Source organism: Equus przewalskii, chromosome 29 (assembly GCF_037783145.1).
Source record: "Equus przewalskii isolate Varuska chromosome 29, EquPr2, whole genome shotgun sequence".
NCBI classification, from domain to species: Eukaryota; Metazoa; Chordata; class Mammalia; order Perissodactyla; family Equidae; genus Equus; species Equus przewalskii.
In genome coordinates, this window is record NC_091859.1 from 15,898,861 (window position 1) to 15,921,631 (window position 22,771).

Here is a 22,771-nt window from a genome sequence, read left to right on the forward strand (position 1 = left end):
TTTCAGATAGGATATTGTTAAGCTTTATTTATTTGAAGGTACATTTGAAAGGTTTAACCAGCACACCAGATTTGTGATTTCACAAACATTATTGCTTGAGATGAGGCTGAATTTATTTAAGTACACTGTGGCCTGAATTATTAAATAGATAGATAAATAAATAATATGGTGGTCCACAGCCAAAACTGGAAAAGTGGCATGGGAATGACTGAAGTTTAGGAAAAACCTTCCCGGCCTGATCAGAAGGATTTCAACATGTCCACACACAAGGTCAAATCGCCTACACAGGACAGAGGGCAAGGGCAGTGGCTTCCTTTGCGTCCTCCCTGGGACCGAGCAGGAACTTGCACGCAGTAGCACTCAACAAAGTGTTGCTGGGTTGAACTGAATCTCCACATCCCTCATCCTTTGATTTCTGTTACACACCATCCCTGAAAAGGAAAAATGAAGATTTTTTTTAAATAAAGTTTATGACCTTTGGGAAATAGTGCTTTGGTTCCTTTTAGTTGATTTTAAGAAAAGATAGAACCACGTCTTGGTTTTTACCCTGTAACTTTAGGGCAGATCTCTATTTGAAGGACCCAAAGACTCAAATAAATCTCTAAATCCCTGCTCTTTCTTCTGTTCATTCAATGACAGAAATCTCACAAACAAACCACATGAAATTTGCCACTGACTCCAGCAAAAGATTTGCTTTTCTTGTGCTGATTCTGCTTTGCATCATAACTTCTGAACTGCTGCTTCCGTATTTCTTGCCTTTATTCCTTTATATTTTCCCGAAGGTAAAGAACTCATTGTCTGTATTCTGCCCAAATATATTCCGGAAACACTGTAAGTGTTTGCCTCACGCTTCTGTATCAGTTTCGGGACAGTCATAAATCAACAGTCTGTGGAGCGAAGTGCTCAGACCGAAATCACGCTTTGAAAAATGCCGAGCATCACTCTCCACAAGCAGCTGCAGCCTTTTATTAACGGCTTAGGAGTCTTTCACACCTCCTTTTAAATCCAGTGCATTTGAAGTAATAAAACAGGGAGCAGTTTATAGGCAGGAAATATTAAAATATTTAATTGCTTTTTTTTTCTTGGCACAAAGCAGACAGCCTCAAGCTTTCTATAGCACTTGAAAAAACGCCACCTGCCTGTGCTTGAATGGACATGAAACAGGGGATTGCTAAATTGGACACATCTGTGACCAAACCTCTACATCCACACCAAGCTGAGTTTTTCGAAATAGTTCTAATCATTTCCCTCCAACCACTTTTCATGTTCTTCTTCCTTTTCCTTATCTAATCACAACAAAACATAACAGAGAGTAAATTGATATCATGCCCAAGATGGTTTCCTAAGCTATCTCCAACAGAAACAGTCCACAAATTGAACCTGAAAAATTTTCCCATGGTCCAGTCCTATAGTCTATAACCTAGTCCGTCAAACCCTTCTCAGAGAAATGGCATCTAAGTATTAGATAACAATGGTATTGCTAAACCTTTTGACAAGTCAATCTATCTTGTGCAATAAGGCAGCCTGAGGTCAAGTTCCAGCCCTGTCAAGTGCTAGCTGAGTGACTTTGGACAGGTTACTTAGCTTCTCTGAGCTCCAGTTCCCTCATCTGTAGATGGAGATCCTCAATAGCGCCTCTCACATGAGGTGGTTGTGGGCATTAAATGAGATGTCAATTATCAGTTGTTCAGTATGGGGTTTGGCACTCTGTGAGGCCCTAATGTTAGTTATCCTTTAATTACAATTCAGTCTAAAAAGAATTGTTCCTAAAGCAAAAGAAGATATGGTTAATACTCTTCCGTGAACAATGGATAGTCCGAGAGTACCTTGATGAAATTTTTTTTAGTTTTCTATTGCTATGCAACAAATTGCCACAAACTTAACTGCTTAAAATGACACCCGTTTATTAGCTCACAGTTGTGCAGTCAGAAGTCCAGCAAGGCTTGATTGGGTTCTGCTCTTCAGATATCACAAGTCTGAAATGAAGGTGTGGGCCGGGTTGAATTCTTGTCTAAAGACTCTGGGGAATAATCCACTTCTGTGCTCACACGGTCGTTGGCTGAATTCATTTCCATGTGGTTGTAGCCCAGAGACCCCACTGCTCTGCTGACTCTCAGCAAGCGGCCTCTCTTTGGTCTTAGAGATCTCTCTCAGTTCCCTTGAACATCTCACCCTCTTCAAAGTCAACAACAGAGAATGTCCTTCACATTGAACCCCTCTAATGATTCGATTCTCTCTGATTTCCGCAACCAGCCAGAAAAAACTCTGCTTTTACAGAGGTATGTGATCAGGTTAGTCCAACCCAGATAATCTCCCTACTTTTAAGGTAAACTGATAAATAATCTTTATTGCATCTGCAAAAATCCCGTTTGCCATGTAACATAACATACTCACAAAGTAACACCAGGGAGCAGAGATCACGGACGCCATTTTAGAATTCTGACTACCATAAAATTTTGATGTTAGGAGTTGGGATGAAAACTCGTATATCATATTTTAAAGCAGAGCCAGGAAGGAATGTAGCAGCCTCCTAACCACCCTTTCTGGTCTCCATTCTTGCTGCCCTGAGATTCAATCTTCATAGAGCTGCCTGCATTAAACACCTAAAAGCAAACCCAGTAAGCTTCCCATTGCCTATAAGATCTAGTTTAAACCTCTTAACCTGACCCACAAACTCTCCATGATTAGGCTGGTCTCTCAAAACTACGTCTCAAGCCTCTTGCTAATTCCATATTCGTGCTTTATGACCCAGAAACACCAAACTGCTTATAGTTTCCTTCATTCACTGTGATGTTTTTCACCTCTGTGTCTTTATTCAAGCTTTGCTTTCAGCCTGAAACACCCTCTAAAATTTCACCAGCCTTTTGTCTAGGTAGCTCCTATCCTTTTTTTAATTTTGCTCATGTCACTTCACTTACTCATTCATTCATCCAATAAATAACTATAGAACATCCACTCTATGACAGAGACTAGGCTATAGTGATAAAATAGACTCACACAATCCCTGCTTCCATAGAGTGTAGACTGTTGGTGGGGAATGGACAAATCAACAAATGATTACCCAGTGATAAGTACACTGACCAGAGGAGGGCTGATGCACCTACAAGAGGCACTTAACCAAAGTTGGAAGTCTTCTGGAGAAAGTGACATCCAAGTCAAGACTCATAAGTAGAAGTTAGCCAGGCAAATGGGAATATGAGAGGGGAGGAGGTTCCAGACAAAAGGAGTAGCATGATAACATACAAACACACATGTGTTAGAAAGAACATGGTTCCTTTGAGGGACTGAAAATAGTTCACTCTGGCTGGAGTATGGAGTCCTGGGGGGCAGTATAGGATCTTTCCCTGGGGTAATGAGGAGCCATTGGAGTTTAAGATTAGACATCTATTTAGAGACATCACCCCAGCTGGCCTGCAGATAATAGATTGGAGGAGGGACTAAGAAGAGGAGAGGAAACCAGCAGGGAGTCCAAGGCAGTAATCCAGATCAGAGAAGACAGTGACTGGCTTTATGTTGAGGCAACAGAGATTGAAGGAGACGGACAGATTTCAAAGAAGATGCCACCCACAGGAACTTGGTGATGATGAATCAGCTATTGGAGATGAGGGAGGGTGATGTCCATGTTTCTGGCTTGGGCATCAGGGTGGATGCCAGTGCCTGTCACTGTCAGTGAGAACATGGGCGGAGGAGACATTTTGTGGGGGAAGATAATTGTTGCCAAATGGCTTCTGGGATAGCCAGTAATTTACCGAGACTATTTCAATGCTTCCTAGCCCACCTGTATGATTCAGCTACATTAAGCAAGAAAAGAAACCCATTTGGTGTGTATAAGAGTGAGAAGAGAAAATATAAAAATGGCACCAGTCATTTGTTCCCCCTATTATCCACCTATGGTCCCAGGGTAGAAGATTCTCATCATCCAGATTTCTTACTCAACCTAGGCAAGGATGACGGAGAATGATGGATTTAGCTCTTTCCTCTGACAATTGAGCTCTTCCCCGGATATCTGCATGGCTCATTCCTGCCCTCTCTTCATTCAGGTCTCTATTTAAATATCATTTGATTGAATGAAACTTCTTGACCATCCTCAATAAAGAGTAAAATCTTCCACCCATGTTCCAGCACTCCCTAGTCTACTTTATTTTTCTCCTTGGCACTTTTTGACAGAGTATGTGTGTGTGTGTGTGTGAGTGAGAGAGAGAGATTGTCCTTTCTAGTAGAATATAAGTACCACAAAGGCAAGGACTTTGTCTGTCTGTTCGCTGCTTAATTTCTTTCTCCCTAAAACAGTGTTTGGCCTATAGTAGGCACTAGTAAATATTTGTGGAGTAGATGAATGAATGCAGGAATGAAGGTCTGTTGCTCAGAAGATTGATTTTGGTTGGAGAAAATTACGTGGGAATCATCAGGATGAAAACAGTATTAGAATCATAAGATTAGATACATTTACTCAGGAAGAGAATACAAAGTTCAAAAAGGGTTCCTGAGGAATTCCAACATTTACCAGTCTTTAAGTGATGATCTGTAGGAGAAGACGCTAGAACAGAGTGAGAAGGGGCAGTCAGGGAAGCAGAAGGAAAACCAGGGGTGTGGAGGGGTAAGAGAAACCAAGGGAGGAGGGGAACCCTAAAAGAGGTGTCAGCAGTGACAAATGCAACCAAGAAGACAGATAAGAAAAGTTATAGAAAGTCTCCATTCGATTCAGCAACCCAGATGCCATTTTTGGCCCTTACTGAGAGCAATCTGGGAGACAGGTGAGGATGAGGGCCAGATTTCAGTAGACTTGGAAGTGAAAGGCACAAGAGAAGGGATAAGAAAATAGTGGTCAAGGGAAGTAAGTAGAGGGATGCTGGGCCAAGAAAAGTGTTTTTTTTTAAATGGTGGAGGCTTGAACAAATTTAAAGGTTGGTGGGAAAGACACAGTAGAGAGGAAGAGGTTTAAGATAAGAGAGCAAAAAAATAATCAATGCCTGGAGATCTCTGAAGTACAGGAAGGGAGGTTTCCTTCTTCCGGAAGCCTCCTCTGACCTCTCCCCGCCCCTCCTCCTCTCCATCCTCCCCATTACTGCCTGTCAAGAGTTCATAGTCTATTATTGAGCTTATCCAGTGGGATTGTAACTCTGTTTCTGTCACTGTTATTCCACGAGGTTATGAGCTTCATTAGGGAGGGAACAACTTCTGATTCATCTTTTTATCCCCAGGAACTAGCACAGAACGTGGTACATAACGAATACCCAACAGATATCTGATGAGAGAATGAATGAATGAATTGATGGAGAAGTAGACTTATGGACTGATGAACTCAACAAAGATATCGAATGCCTACCGTGTGCCAGGCTCCGCTCTGGGCTCTGGTAATTGAGCAGTGAATAAAACAAAGCCCATGAACAAGTGAATTGAGAAAAGGACATGAAAATGTGGAGGAAAAAATAAAAGCAGACTTCAGGCAAATGAAGGGTCGTGAACCAACACTTCATAAACTCAAGAGTGTTGATGCTTTAGGTGGGACCCCAAGCCTCTTCATGCCAATGTTTTTCACGTGAGAGGCCAATTTTTTTCACACAATTTTTTACTTGCCATTTATAAGGATTGATTATAGTCTTGCTTCCTGTTTTTCATGATATTTGTAATCTGTGATTGCTTGCTAGAATGTGCCTCTCTCCATAAGCTCTCAAATGTAGATTGCACTGGTTTTCCAGCTCTTCACAAAAAAAAAAAAAAAGACATATATCCAACCTCCCAGGGTACAGTGAGGTTAAAGCCTTGGCAGTGGCTTATTCCAAAGTACCTTTCCACTCAGGACCCCTGGTCATCTTTATGTTATCCTACAGGGATTAAATAGAAAAGACGAGAACAGAGACGGGGAAACACCCATATGGACATTCCCTTGCAGGCCAACAACCACTAAAAGCAGAACTTTAAGAGCTGTTGCTCAAACTTTCCCAAACAGGAATGTCTATGTTTGAGTCACTAGTGCACATCCAGGAACACTGTGAGCCTCATAGATACGAGGAATGGAGGCATCAACACACAACAACGCTTCTGTGATGCCAGAAAGCCATTCTAGGTCACTTATGCAAGAGACACAAAAGTTATCCAAACAAACATGTCAGGGAACATGGCAATCACTGGAGCATTTAAGAATCCACATTCTAAAGGCTCTTGGATGTCAGGTGTTAAACAAACACTTGTTTTCTTTTTCCTTATTTCCATTACTGTGATCGCATTTTCAAAAACAAGAATTGAATCCTTTATTGGCTCTTTTTGCTCTGAAACACGGTTTCTAATCTTGGTTAGGCCCTTGACTTTTGTCCAGTCGTCCCTTCCTCCATTGATATTATTCAATTGAACAATCGCTTCTACATGGATTGCGCCCAAATCTTTGGTCAAGAGCTCAGACCTGCATTGTAATCTTCCAGCCAGATATCTGGATGTTCTTCCAATATCACAAAGCAAACATGTTCAAAACCAAACTCATCCTCTGCCTCTGCAAAACCAGTTCTTCTACCCAACTTCCCAGGTTCTATTAATGGTGCCACTGTTCTCCCAGGTAGAAACCTCAATCATCACCAACTCTTTCCTCTCTTTTGTTTTTCCCTCCCATCCACTCAAATTCCATTGAGAGGTTCTCTAAGACCCATTTCCAACATATCATTCCCATCCATCCTCCTTAGCATTCAACTCCTTCTTTTATTCTAACAGCCTCCACCCTGGTTCAAGCTCTTGTTTCTTCTCACCTGGACTACTGCAAACACTATTAATGGGGAAAAAAAATTCACAATCGGATAGTTTTGTATACAAATCCTGGTTTCACCTCTTTCTAGTGGTGTGATCTTGGGCAATTTTCCTAAACCCTCTAATCCTCAATTTGCTCCATAAAATGATAGTTCATTTCAGGAGTATATGAAATAATGTAAATTAAAGTGCCTAGCATATAATTGCTCAAAGCATCAACTACTCTTCCTCCTAGAAAAGCGTTCTGATCATGTCTTTTCCATACTCATAAACCTCGAATGACTTCTCTTTTTCTACAAAAAAAAGACCCAGCTACTTATTTGCCCTCCAGAGTATCGCCCAAGCTACTTTCCTAGCTTTTGTCTCCCAAACTGGCCCACTCAATCTTCTTCAGACACACCCACGTTTTTACCACGCTTATCTTTCCACCTGGTATGACTTTCCCACTAATCTCCACCAGTCAAAATTCTACCTATCCTTTAAAAAACAAGGCAAATGCCACCTCCTCCGTGAGGTCTAATTCTGATATCCAAATATATGTTCTGCTTTTGAACCCCCACTTCACTTTCTTAATATGTATACTATGGAATTTATCATATTCTGCTTCATACTACGCTCATAAGCATCCTTGTCTTATTCTAAGGATAGGACTGCAAACTGTCTAACTTCTTGTTTATCTCTAAAGCTTTGGGGCTTCTCACTTATTCGATACTCAGGAAATAAGCCAAATTGATTTCAAGGACATGTCACTAGAAGAGTAGCATTTATCTGTTAGAATACAAATTTACTGAGGGCAATCACTTTTGTCTATTTTAATCAATGATATATCCTCAGTACCTAGAACAGTGCTATGAACGCCCAAAAACTATCTATTGAATGTCTTTGTAATCCAAGATTATCCTTTGAAGAAAAAAATCCCATATAATCCAATTTTTAAAAGTTATGCCAATTAGTCACACTTAACCTCTGCATCGTGTCATCACCTCCTATCAGGGACATCATATCGTGTATGATGACAGGAAGTGAGAACCAGGTGGCAACCTAGGGAGAGCCCACAGTGAAAGAGAGGCCAGCCCACATGCCCTCAGTGCCCTTGACCAAACTGTCTTCTCACGTTTTGCGTGATATACTCCAACTGCCCCATCTGTGCCTTTCTATCTGACTTAGACATCGGGCCTGCCGTTTGGCAGGGGCATAAATTAAAACCTGAGAGAACAATCACAGGAACGCTGGCCTCTGAAGTCAAGGCCAGCCAGCAGTATGATTCAGGCACTGAGTGTCGCCTCCCTCTGCTTCAGACAGAATCCTGTGAGGAATCACTTGTCAGGCCAACCACAGTCAGAAAAACACTGCTGAGTTCCTGGCCAGCATCCCCAGGCAGGCCACAGACACCATTTTGCTAACTCTGACAAGGCCCCTTCACTCTCTGCTGTAGTAGGCCAGTGGGAAAGAGAGAGAGGGGAGAGCAAAACTTCTCGAGGGAGACAGACTCGGTTCTGAGTGCTGGCTCCACCACTGACGAGCAGCGCAGCTGTGGGCATATTATCAGCCTCCTGAGCTTCAGATGCCTTATTGCTAAAATAATACCACCCTTACAGCATTGTTATAAGAACGAATGGTAGTGTATGTAAAGCATCAGACTCCTAGCTATTGCTGTTGGTGTCATTACTATTGTCAGATTAGAAAATCAAAGAAAAATTAACCAGAGATTAAGCCAGCATCCCTAACAGAATCCTAAGAATTCATCTTTATGAATTCTCTAGAATATGGCTCATTTTATCCCTTTCAAAAATAATGACAGATTTCTAAGAAAAATAATCAAGTATCAATACTAAGCATTCTAAAACCCAACCGACAATAAAAACTTTCAAATGAATTTTTGGAATGTACCCTAAGCAGAACGTTTACAGGTTTGCCCTCATTTTCCCTCATCCCCTGAACCTCAAGACTCTTAACAGTGTCCTGGAGGTGCTTTCGCCTCTAAGTCACTGTTGCCTCCATGGATTCCTCCTTTTCTCAGCAGTTTGCCTCCTCTCCTCCACATCCATTCATCACCCTTCTGCACAAACACACACACAGTCAAGATTGCCTCAGTCATTCTGACCCATCCTCAGCACTTACCCAGACCCACTCTTACCTTCATTCCCATGACCAGCAGCCCCGGAGACAGGAAGGGCAGAAGAAGGGACTTTTTTTGTTCACAGCAGCCACAATCTGACAAAATGCCAACAAACTTGGCAGTCACAGCAACTACACACTTACTCAACTATCACCCATTGTTCTCACTCATTAGATAAGTAAAGTCCCTGGTCTGATTGCATCTGAAATACATTCTTTCTAAAGTTTATCTTGTATCCTATATCTTATACAGATCCTAAGTATATACATCACACAGGTTGCTAAATGTTATATTTCTGTCCTTGTGGGCCATCCTAGAACATGTAGTCATTTGCTGAATTGTCTTATTTTCTTCCAAGCTTCTTATCTGATTCTACGATACCAACACTGATACTAATTCTGGAACATTCTCCCCATTGGCTCTGGAAGGCAACATCTTCGCTTTTCAACTCGATGACCTGAAGTCTGGTAGAGCTGGCCTCTAGAGTCTAAAACTGAAATGGAGAAGTTCTTTGAGAATTATCTTATCTACCATGTTCTATAACAACCACCTCATTTACTCATTCTCAACTTTCATGAAAATTCCTCAAAATTGCTTAGTGTCATTCAGCTGTCTTTTCTCCTAGCCACAACCCACCAAGGCTCCCATCATTTCTCATCTATCTATTGCAACCCTCTTAACTCTTCTATCTGCCTCCAGGCCAGTCCCACTTCAATGTCATTCTCCTCCAATATGCCCTTTTTAACAGAGTGATTATTCTGGACAGCAGCTCTTCCTAAATTGCTACGTTACTCACAAGCGCTTAATGGCTCCCATTGCCACACACAATCCAAACTCCCTTGAGCAGTGCATGAAGCTCTCTGTGATCTCGTCCTCACCATCCTCACCTCTTGCCACAAGCCCACTGTGTCCTATGCTAACTATTGAACACACCATGCTGTTTCATGTCTTCGTACCTCTTACCAGGTAGTTCTCCCTGCCTGGAAAAAAGAACATCCTTCCTCACCTACTTTCCAAACCTAGGTCTCTGAACTCTCTTTCAAGAATCTGCTCAAGCTTGATCTCACCAGCTAGAGATGCCACTTTCCTCCTTTTCTGTGCCCTTGTTCTCTTATTTGCGCTATCGATCACAGTGAAAGGGTTTTTACTTGTATCTGCCTCAACCACTAGCCTATGAGCTCTCTGCTAGTAGGAACCACATTTCATTTAACTTTGGCTCCCTAGTGCCATGCAAAATGCTGGGCATATAGTAAGTGCCCTATAACCGTTTGTCACATTGACCTTTCGCAAGGTCAGTGTAGGGAATCTTTTGACTTGAATCTGTCCTACAACAGCATCAGCTTAAAAAGACCAATATTGAAAGATTTCTTCCTACATTAATTGGTTGGAGTATCATTTCATATTCCAGGAACCCCTGAAATATTTTTTCTTAGAAAGTCACCTCATTTTGCCAGTTTGAACAAGCCTGGAAACTTTGGTATTTGTTTTGAAACTGAAAAGTGCCTTAAGAGTCACTTTGTGCTCTTGGACAGGGTTGAGAAGAGACCCACAGAGATGATTAAAGGCTGGAGGACAGACTCCGAGAACTGGAAGGGAAAGCTAAAGGCAATTTAGTAATCGACGTCAAGCATGTGAAAAGCTGTCATTACCAAGGAGGGTTATGAGCCCATGATGTCTGTATCCTCTGAGGAGAGAGAAACAGGAAATGAAGTGAGCTGCAGCATAAACAACTTAGGTTAGGTAGAGAGGAACGTTCCTGGCAGAAAACATTGCTAAACATTGAAGGAGCCAACAGAAATGACATCTTAGTCTTTCCTTCTCCAGAGGTATAGAAACATAGGAAAGTTCCCAACTGTCTGGAATGTTCTACAGACAATATTACCTAAATGCAGAAATGGAATTATATAAGTACCAGACAGCACATAGATTTTTGGCACCCAGGGCTCACATGGCCTGACAGATGCTTTTAAATTTTGGAGAAAGTATCTCAGAGAAACTAAACTCAACTGTCACATTTTTCACAAAACAGTCACTAAGCCCCTTCTCTAGGCCAACCTCTGTTAGATACCACCACAATAGCTAAGGCATAGTTTATTCTAACAGAGGAAAGAGCTGATTTTCATATATCCCTTCCAGGACCGTCAGACCTCAACTCTCAGCATTCAGGCTGTCTCATACCCACATATGCACACATCCACACAACACAGAAGCCACCAAAGCAACTTGCATTTCCTCTAAGTGGCACGCCCCAGTTACTCTGACCTCCAAGCCTTTGCATATACCATTTCCCCTACCTGTAATACCTTTCCCACTTCCTTACTTAGGGAACCTCTTCTTGTCCTTAAGGACACAGCTCAGGAGTTACCTCTTCAAGCTGCCGTCTTGTCACAGCTACTTCCTTTCACCTCGACTCCAGGATATGACATTGTTTATGATTCCTGACTGCAAGCAATAGAAACTGATTCAAAGTAACTCTAACAAAAGAGAACTTATGGGAAGTATATTGGGGACTGGGCTCAACAGTAGCTGGAGGGAAAGACTGGGAAATGCCCAAGAGCCAACATTAAAGGCAAGAAGCAGAGGGCACAATTGCCTCATATCAAAAGGAATTAGAGAAATATTCCCTCCATCCTAGCATCAAAGTCCTATAAGAGTGTCTGATTGGCCAATTCTAGGTCCCATGACCAGCCTGACCAGCCTGTGGCTGCACTAGGGTATGAGAGAGAGAATCATTCCCTTCCAGCTTCTGTAGTGGGAATTGGTCATGAGAAATTATCCTCGCACTAACACTCACACAATGGAGAGAAGGTAATTCCCCCAAAAAGAAATTAGAATACAATAGAAGAGGAAATGCATGCTAGACAGCTCTGTCACTCACATCCTGTTGTGGTGCAATCCTTAATTTTCCTACCAGTGTTCTTAACCAAGTCTTTATGCTCTCTGAGGGCAGGAATCGTATCTTTCATCCTTACTCACTCATCAGTTTCTTAACCTAAGGAGCATGTTGTTGGTTTTCTTAATAAATTGAGATGACTCTAGTAACTCTTGGTATTGGCTAGAAAAAAAGAGTCTCAAAATAGTGACAGAATTGAAGCCTACAATACGCAAATGCAGTTTCTAAGCATCCATTTGTCTTTGAGTCAAACTATGGCATTCATCAAACTTCTCAGACCAGTGCCGGCTCCCATGGCCAAGTGGTTAAGTTCATGCACTATGCTTCGGAGGCCCAGTGTTTCACTGGTTCGGATCCTGGGTGTGGACATGGCACTGCTCATTAGGCCATGCTGAGGGGGCATCCCACACAGCATGGCACAAACCAGAGGCACCCACAACTAGAATATACAACTATGTACTGGGGGACTTTGGGGAGAAGAATTTAAAAAGAAAGAAAGAAGATTGGCAGCAGTTGTTGGCTCAGGTGCCAAACTTTAAAAAAAAACTTCTCAGACCATGCTTCTTACAGACTTTGATTTTTTCCTAGTTAATCATGACTGTAGAAAATAAAATAAGAAAAATAATACCATAAGGTTGGAAATAAGTTCTAAACATAATAAATAATTGTGATAAAATAGAGCATGAGTGTTTCCATGGTCACCATTAGGCAGGTAAGCATGACTGGCTTGGTAAATCCATTTCAATACCACTAGTGTTCACTGATGGCATCAATGGCCATTCAAGCCTGTGACTTTGCATGGTTTGTTTAATCCAATTTCAATTTCATTCTGAATCATACTTGGCCCTGTACTGAGTATTGCTTTCATTGAGATGAATAAATGCACACCTTGTTCAAAAGAAAAAAGAGTCTTTGGGAATTCATTGGCAGGATTTCAAAAGTTCAGGATTTAGATCTTATTGATGACTAAGAGGTAAGTTGATTTTCCCTTGGAGACACATTGTCATGGATTTGGAGAATAATAGCCAGGTGATTGGCCATGAATTAACAATGCATTTTGGACTTATGTGGCATCTACTGCCTTAGGTTTTAAGTCATCAATATTATATCAAAGAAAGAAATTAGCTTTGGACTCCAAACTTACATATTTGTAGAGAATTGGCTCAGGAATCAGTCTCTGGGTCCTTCTTCAATAGACATTTCACATGAAGCTTCCATATTTTGCATATCACTAAAGAAGGCAAGTCATATAATAAGAATTCTGCATATTCAGTTGGCTGGATTACATTTAGGTGCTTGGGGTAATAATGTTTGCTAATACTGAGCAGTAAGCTATTAGAAAGAGTGCTACATAGATTCCTATTTTGAAGGGCTTGTCAATTTGGATAGATTTTAAATTCAGACTTAAAATCAAGTTGGTATATGGTAGTAATTTGTGCATGTTTATACCATGACTACCCCCTTTCCATCCCATAGAATTCCACTCAAAAACCATTAAGAAGGCAAGAGAGTTAGGACTCATTGGTCCAAATCTGGATTTACAGGTTAGCTGCCCTCTGGACATGAAGGACTTGAAAGAAAATATCAACTACCCTGAAAGTATTTAAAGCTGCTTTTGCTGATGGGAATCTGTGATGGTGCACCAGTTTGGCAACCCTGAATTGTTTTTACTGCAGCTGTGGATTACCTGTGGTTTCAATGGACTACTGTGTATGCTTTGTTTATTTTATCCCTTCTTCCTGTTGGAAAAAGAGCTGGAGAACAGACATCCTGCTGTTCAGACCCTCAGGCCTTGGAATATTAACAGGAAGCCACAATAAGCATCTTCATTACTTCACCTGTGGCATAAATGGCAGAGAGAATGGAGACCATCAGGAGGAACTGATTTAAAACAGAATGAAGCAGTGTGTGGACCATATGTCTGAACATCCAAGTAACTGCCACTGGCCTAATAAATTCACTTCCTTCATGTAGAGTTCAACTAGCGGGGAGAGAAAAAGTTGTCTATAGAAAGAGATAAAGGCAGCCTCAGCCTGTGGCAATAAATGGAATAAAATATTTGGAGAATTGGACCAAGAAGTTGCATCATGTAATTTATATAAGTTGCTTTTAGGTTTTAACAAAAGATGTGAGAGGGGATAGGAGGGGTATGTGGATAGCAGCAGAGGAAGCTAATAGCCTTACAAGATATTTTCATGTGTTTTCCATCATGTATAATTATTCATCCTAAGGCAAGAGGGATATTGCATAAGCATCATTCCAAATATCTTCCCAGTTTGTTTTTTTGGAGGGTGTGGGGCAGAGAGGAAGAAAAGTGAGCATCAAGGTCCCTGTTTTCCAAATGAAGAGACAGGGAAGAGAGGTTATATGACCTATCTAAGACTCTTTATGTAATGCCTACATAATAGATAGGTCAGATATATTCCTGGAAGTGGAATTCTCTGGTGCAAATCCATTATCCCCTCCGTAGATTGAGGCTACGAAAAAAAATTATTCTGGAAAACATATTTCCCCTTTAAACATAAAAATGAGCAATTGAACGTAAGGACAAAAGAGAGAATAATAATCTTAATATTCATTATCGAGTGCACGCTGGAACACTCATTCTACTGTACCCAATAAATACTGATATACTTATGGAGTATTTAATTTTTTGGAGCCTTGCATACATTTAGTCTACCAACTTTACTAAAATACACTTAAAAAGAGAATACAACAGCACAAATACAGACAATAGTCCTCAGAACCAGGATTCTAAAGATCCATGATACCATGTAATCACTATGAGCCCATGAATCAGACAAATCTAGGCACAAATCCCAGATATCCCACTTTTAGTTATATGAACTTGGATAAATTACTGTATGGTCCTGAATATGAGGAATTCCTTCATTTTCCCAAGGAGAAGGTTGAAAACTTTTCCCACCTACTGGAATTATATAAACTTTTAGGAATATAGATGAAATAACCAAATGTCTACTTATATTATTTCACTTATTTAGTCATATAAATACTTACAATCATGTAAACATCAGTTTGGAAATATTTTTTTCACTCTCACATTTCACCCAACAGTTTTCTTCAGATTCTTAATTTGTAGCATTGGCATCCATGTCACCTGACATCATCTTCACAGTACAACATCATTTCTGGATGGGTTGTTTGATGTTGTCACCAGAAATTTGGTTCCAAACCATAATTACCCATTCACATAACATTAAGACAATTGCTTTGTTCATTCATCCTGTAGGTGGATATTTGTGCTGTTGTGTTCACTCAATGTAATATAATAATTGATATCTTGCTTTTGAAAAGCGTCTTTCTAAAGGTTGATGATGACATCCAACCCTTGTCATTGTGAAGTCACCACTCCACCCTCACCTTTCACAAGGATAATGAATAAATCTCTGTCCAATTTCTTTGCCTGATTTTTTAGGGATTCTGCAGGTGACTTCTATAAGCTTTTGAGACCAGAATTTTCTGAGGTCATCTCAGTCTTACATGGCTTTAGAAGTTGAAGAAGTGCCATATAATTGGAGAGACTTTATAAAGATTGAACTAAAAGTGATCCCCTCCTTTCTGAGGGGTACTATCTCTTCTCATATTTTAGCACATACAGTACTTAATCTCTCTGAGCATCTGTTTCCTCCATTGTAGAACAGAGCTAATAATAGTACTTCGCTCACAGAATGGTGATGAGGATTAAATAAGATGACGCACTCCAGTGACACTTAGCACATGGCTGTGCACCTCGAAAGTAAGGGCATTATCAATTGGTACTGCCTCAGTCTGGAGTTCCACAAATAAAAAATGCTAACTTGAAGAGTTATGCCTGAAAAAACCCACAAAAATCTAAGATGAAGACAGGTTAAAGGAACTTGGATTATTATTCCAAAGGTGGGGAAAATGAGTCATGTGACAAATTAGTTTCTAAAACAGAAAGGACTCTTAAATAAAGAATCATAAGCTTTTGTTTCCTGCTCTTCTACCTTGCTCAGTAAGATGGTGATAGTATGCATCCAAATTACAGCATAAAAGACTTATGTCATGTAGAAGGAAGAATTTCTATTCAGTGAAGGTTGTGAAAAATTTGAATCACCTTCTGCTAGAGGCTGTGAAGGACTTTAAAAACCAAGGATAGTTTTGGTATAGTTCTATCTAAAAGCACTGTTACTGAAGGATCGGTATTTCAAGGTCCCACTTAGCCTTATGTTTCTGCACATGCAGATGAGCTACCCTATGAAAATAAGGCTTAAGAATGTAACACCAGTGGTAGAGCATATAAGCCAGGGAAGGGTTGGAGACCAAACAGATAGCGTTTTTGCTGAGTACCTTGGGTATCAAGCAATTTATTTTTTAGTGTCTCGCATCAGGAGATTTCTTTCCTTCCATAGACTGCCACTACAGCTAAAAAAAGCATCAACCTTGGAACTCCAAAGACCTGAGTTCAAGTCTCAGCCTTCCTTTTTACTATATAATTTTGAACAAGATTCTTAAACTCTCTGATAGTACAATTCGTCATCCGCAAACAGTGCATAAAAACATCAACTTTAGTGGGGATTTGATGAGATGTTTGTGAGATGTCTAAGCTCAGTATCCAGCACATTGTGGAGACTTTAGATGTTGATTTTCTCCTCCCCCAAATTGTGCTTCTGAACATACTCCAGTTTTCAGAAGCTGAAGTCATCTCAGCATTGTCAGCTGAGACCCTTACAACTGGAGGAGACTCACCCCTCAATACATAATAAAGCCACATCATCTCCTGGTTTACTTTTAGGTAATAAATTCCTCAAAGACAGAACTGGACAGAGGTGAACAAACTTCTGCAATGTGTGGGGTTGTTATAATGTTTCCCATTCAGCAGTTGTGCTGAGAAGGATTCTGCTGTCTAGACAGACTCTTGAAGGGAACCTCATTCTTGCTCACAGGACTTCTTTATAGTTGCTACCAATGTGGCCACTGCCTCCTCTTCATCCAGGTATGAATGGGCTGAAATGGTTTTAAACACCCTAGCAAGGTATATTAATTAATTAGGAGAAGGTTTAGCTGAAGTAACAAAAGAAGACAGAAATTATTTCTTTCTCACATAATGGTTCAAAGGAAAATGTACAGGGCTGATAGTCCAGCTTTGCCATCCTTAAGACAAGGCTTTCATTGCTGGGTTCTAGGCAACTCCCACGCAATGAGAAGGGCAGATCAGGCAGACACCACATACCTTTCTATGTGCACAACCAGTAAGTCACACATATCTCAGATCACAACCCATTGGCCAAAATTTATTCACATGGCCAAACCAGCTACAAGGGAGACTGGGAGGTGTGGTTTCATGCTGGGAAGCCATGTGCCCAGGAAAAGCTCAGGAAGAAAGGGATAATGAATATGGGGGCAGGACCCCAAGCAGTATGTGCTTCACAAAGTTAAGGAGGGAAAGTTGTCTGGACGGTTTAACTCTTTATTAAAAGACCATCTAAATCTTGGAAAATATAGACAATGTATCTTTTAACCTGAAACTTGACATGGTAGTTATGTATAAAATGCAATGAATAAAGACCTTAGCAACATAAATTGAGGCAATAAGTATAAACTTTCTTGTTTATATAATAGAAACTTGACTCATCAAGTCTTACTGAGGCCAAGCTACATCTGGGAAAATGTGAATATGCTGACCCAGAAAAAAGTTGGAGAAAAGAGCTGTGTTGGAACAAGGACAGCTCTTAGCCTCAATCTTTTAAAAATTTGAAAGTTATGCGGAGGGCCCCCTGAACAAGCCTGGGCTAGGCTGGAGAACTCCAAAAGAAGATAAAGCCCCACTCTGACGCAGAGTTTATGGTTTATGAAACCCCAGGTTAGGTGAAGTGACAACATTCCCCATTTGACTGTGATAAAATACCTCTTAGGCCAAAGAATAGTAATTCTTACTTGTATTCAAGAATGGATTTACCAGATGCCGTTTTGCGAAGTCTTATGGAAATCTTTTCCAACCTACTTAATATGCTGCTTTACTTCATTGTCTGATCTTCCCGTTTATTTCAGTTCTGCAGGAAATCCAGAATATTTTATCATTAAGTGCTTGTTCATTACCTTAAAAGAGTTTGTCCTAATCTCATGAATGTTTCCATTAACAATTGTTCTTTTCTCTGACTATTTATTTGGGAAGAACATCCACACTTTGCAAAGTAAAGAGAGTTTTCCCCATTTTTTCCAACAAGAAGAGAATTCAGAGGAATTTTTAGATCTTTCAAGAATAAAAAGAAAACCACCAAAACATAAGCAAACCAAAGATCAGTCCCAATCACTTGCTTAAAATCCATACAACTAAGAGGAAGTGTAGCCCCGGAACTGCTTGACAAAGGAACTGGGGAAATTTTCTATGAAATTAAAATAAACAATCACTACCAGTTTTGAAAATTCTTAGGTAAAAAAAAATTTTAATTTTCTAAGGGAGAAAATCCTGGACTAAGAAGCCAGAAAATTCAATTTGGGTCTCAGATCAACCAGTAGCTAACTATGGACTTGGGCAAATCCCATAATGTTTTGGGACTTCAAATTCTCATTTGTAAAAGCAGGAAGTTGAAAGATATTTCTAAGGTCTTTCCTAATTTTAATAGTCTATGAGTTTATGAAACTCCTAGTCACTGAATTTTCTAAAAATTCCAACATCACAAATGTCACAGAATCGTATTATTTTTCTCTACTTCACACACAAATTTACTGAATGATAAATTCCCCCCAACAATTAGGGGGAAATCCAGATTCTGAAGACATCTTGCAAAGTTAAAATTTGTAAAGGAAGAACTAAGCTGTCTTCTAAAAAGCCCTCTAGTCTTTAGAGAGGCATGTATCACTTTATTAATTCTTTGTGCCAAAAGGGTATTTGAATAAGGTAGCTGTTTCCTCAGAGTATTTATGATTCATATTCTGCTGCCAGTAAAATGTTTATAGCAGGTGATCTCCCCGTTAATGTTAGTTTCAAAGGATTAAAGCTAACTATGGCATTGGTCTTGATTATACTTACAGTAACTTAAATTTGCCCCAGAATGACATTAGAGTGAATTCGACTCCAGTCTCATCTCCTCCGGCATCAATCCATCCATCTTTCATGTAGCCACCAGGGCTCTTCCTAAAGCACAGGTGATGGCATTTTGGCAACTCCACGAGCTCCACTGCATGCTATACAAGCTATGTCATGATATTCCACTCTTCCATGGCTTTGCAAGTACTGCATCCAATACTTAGAATGTCAATCCCAGGACCTCTTCGTGGCTATAAGGAAACATTAGTGTTAATTCTTAATAGACCTCCCCTCCAGGAAGAGGCAGTCCCAGAGGCAAGATTCAGAAAGTGGAAGGAAATTTTGTGCAAAAAGCAGATGCTAAGTTCTCTGCAGGGAAGCAAACGTGCCTCAGAGTATGTGCTGGATTTCAGGGCAAGAACTACACAGTTGTATCAGGTGGCCAGGACTTTTCCCTTTCCTTCCACCCTCCCCAGCCCCTTATTGCTTGCCTTGCAAATCCTGATCATCTTTACGAATTGATTAAAATCTTACCTTTTCTGGGAGGTTCTCACTGTATTCTCCACCTCCGACACAGTGACAGAAGTTTTCTCCTCTGTGAGCCCACAGTACCCCATGCCTCTCTCTATTATGTTCCATTTTGTTGTCACTGAGTCCCCATTCCCCATGGTATCCTTAATCCCCTCCTAGGAGAACTTTTGGTTTGCTTGCTGTTTCTCCCCAATAAACCATATATCTCCTTGTGGTTAAAAAGGTCACAGCCATCTCTACCTGGATTGCCTAGGACAAGGTCTGTCCACTTTAACTACTTAGTAAATGCTTGTTTAAAGTAAAGTTTATCCTGTTGGTGGTAAAGCAGTTACAGCAATTAAAACCCACGCAACCAAGCATCCTAAGAGTAATATCAAATGTTGGCTCATGTCCCAAACGTATCTATTATACACAGCCATTTTCTTTCTCAAAGAAAGATAACGAATTAATAATTTATGTCATTTCTTCCTGAATTTGGATGAAAGCTTCATTTTATTTTAAAAATTTCAGAAGTACAATGGATAAAATAATTAACTTTCAAGTGTTGTTTTGTATTCTCTCTGTAAATTTCCCTGTTCCAACACCTTCAAAAAACTCAATCTTTTCCCCAAAAATGTAAATAAATTAGCTAAATTTTAAAATGAAGAACTGATCCTATTGACTAAGAAAAGTTTAGTCCTTTACACAGAAATGGAAGTTCCCTATCTCCAGAGGTCAGCAACCTAAATGGACACAAATCATCTGCTATCATTTAGTGAGAACCAAGGAGTCCATCAAATGTGTCAGGCAGGTAGTGAGGCTTAATTCAGGGTTTCTCAATCATGACACCAGTGATACTTTGGGCTGGATAATTCTTTATTTGGAGGAGTTATGCTGTGCTTTGTGGGCTGTTTAGCAGCATCCCTGGCCTCTGCCTGCTTGATGTCAGTGGCAGCCTCTCATTTGTAACCAAAAATGTCTTTAGATGTTGCCAGATGCCCCTTGGGGGCAAAATTGCCTCGTTGAGAACCATTGTTCTTAATATACTCAAATGGTAGACAGATCAGGTTTTAGAGACAGTCATGCAAGCAGTAAATACCAGCTCTGTCACTTAGGAGCCAGGTATCCTTGAGCAAGTTACCTAATCCCTCCAAGCTTTAGTTTCTTCCTGTGTAAAATGGTGCCAGTAAGACCCATTTTCACAGTCCCTGTAAAGACTAAATGGGAAAATGTACGTGAAATGCTTAACAGAATACCTGGTATGTTGCAAGCTCTTAATAGCTTACATTTATTAACATTAGCTATTACTACATGTTAAGCATCCATTTTGCTCTAATTAAAATACCAAAAAATATACCCTAATATAGCCCTGAATACAACTGATTTTTAAAGAATTCAGAACTAATTCAGGCTTTTACTGCTCCTCAGTGGCTTCCTGGTGAACATCAATAGCTACTGCTGTATAGTTGAGGAAAGCAGGCAAAAGTTGCAGGCAGGAGAATTAAAGAGGAAGTCAAGTTTTCTAGTTGTCCTCCAATATCTATTCTCCCTTCTTCCCCGGTGATAAGAATTCCAAAACTTTAGCAACCCCAAATATAGTCATATTCCCCAGATTCCTTCCCAGGTAGAAGGGGCCGTGTGACAATGTTCTGGTCAATGGAATATAAGCCGAGCTTGTGGGTACAACTTCTGAGATGTGTCTTTAAAGGAAGAAGATCTGCTCTTTCTTCCCCTTTACCCCTCTTTCTGCTTGGAATATGGATGCAATGGCTGGAGCACCAGTTAGGACGTGAAGTGAAAAGTTGGAAGCAGCCTAGGTTGCAGATATCTGTAGTATGGCCCTGCTATATCAAGTCTGAACTGTCTACATCTTGACTTTAAAGTGAGAGAGAAAGAATGTTTCTATCTTATTTAAACCACTATTATTTTGAATTTCTGTTAGTCATAGCCAAATAGATTTAATGTTTGGCACTGGCTTAAAAGTATGATACCAAGTAGACAGCGAGCATATAGACAGTGGAGGCCAGCATGCTGGGGTCCCATGTTATGTTATGGCTCAACATTTGATAAAACTGTCTTTTATAATACCCAGCCAAACTAACCTGTAGCCCTAGGCCACATGGTTGAAAATTCAATCCTTTAGTAAAGAATTAGAGAGAGCCAGTTGCAGAAATGGCAGCGAATACAGTTCTGCCTATGGTTTGCAATCTAAGTTATTGGAAAAGCCTATCAAATTTGGAGTCTTTTAAGAATGAAAAAGCTGACTGCTTATGTCTCAAACTGAACCCTTTTCAAGCTGAATTGTAGACTTAGCAGGAGATAAATCTTATTTTCAGCCTCCATTATGTAACAGTTTCTGCCAGACAGTGGGAGCCAGTCTAGAAGCAAAGATCATATTCAAGGTGTTGCCTTCCCATCCAAGCCCATTTTCTAGAAAACCAGGAGAAGTAGTGTTATAGGCTGAATTGTGTTCCCCAAAGTTAGTATATTGAAGCCCTAATGCCCAGGACTTCAGAATGTGTCTGAGTTTGGAGACAGGGTATTTAAAGAGGTAATTAAGTTAAAATAAAGTCAGTAGGGTGGGCCCTAATCCAATATGACTGTTGTCCTTATAGAAGAGGAGATTAGAATACAGGCACACACAGAGGGAAGACCATGTGAGGACCCAGGGAGCAGATGGCCATCTACAATCCAAGAAGGGAGGCCTCAGAAGAAATCAACCCTGCAGATACCTTGATCTTGAACTTCCAGCTTCCAGAATTGTGAGGAAATAAATTTCTATTGTTTAAGTTACCCCATCTATGGTATTTTGTTATGGCAGCCCTAGCAAACTAATACAGGTAGACAGTAGTAAGCAGAACACAGCAGACAATATGTAAAAGACAGAGTCTTTAGTTTTAAAAATCATGTGTAAATGAGTCCTTCAGCTTTGCTTCCTCAAAGGAGTACTAACCAGAAACAAACAGGTCAGACATTTACTAAATTTGAGAGGGAATTATATTGCCAAAGAAACCATAAGCCCATCCTGACAAAACTTCTGATCATTCAGGCCCTAAAGAAACCCCGGGAACCTGAATCCTCCACCAGCAGAAAGGGGGCTGAGAAAGAGGGCAAACTGTCAAAGGTTGGCTTCAGAGGTGGTGGGGGAGGATAATGGAAGATAAGAGCTCCTCCGAGGAGTCAGAACCAAGAGCTACCAGATACACTAAGCATGAGATTTATTCCTCTTTACTCCTTCCCCATTCTGGTCCAAGAGGATTTGACAACCACTACAGTCTAATGACTGGAAAGTATGTGCATTCCCTCCTTTTCCAAATAGGAATTTTTGCTATAGTTATGTTACTACTCCACTGAAGCATATTGGGTAAGATGGGGCCAGAAAATTATGGACCGAAAAGGAACTCTATTCTGACCGCATAGAAGGGACCAAGTATCATCCAGAGATCCTGAGCTTTGAGTTAATTGCAATAACTGGATGGGACTCAATTAAATCCCTTGGGGG

The 22,771-nt window shown here is 40.4% G+C and overlaps 1 long non-coding RNA gene across 1 annotated transcript; it reads right to left on the minus strand.

Annotated features, from left to right (window-relative positions):
- Window positions 1–19,049, minus strand: LOC139080261 (uncharacterized). Its single transcript, XR_011534603.1, has 4 exons — window positions 18,763–19,049; window positions 17,667–17,782; window positions 12,892–12,978; window positions 1–431 (listed from the first exon to the last, which is right to left on the minus strand). It is a non-coding gene; the product is annotated as an uncharacterized lncRNA (long non-coding RNA).
- Window positions 19,050–22,771: the final 3,722 nt, after the last annotated feature.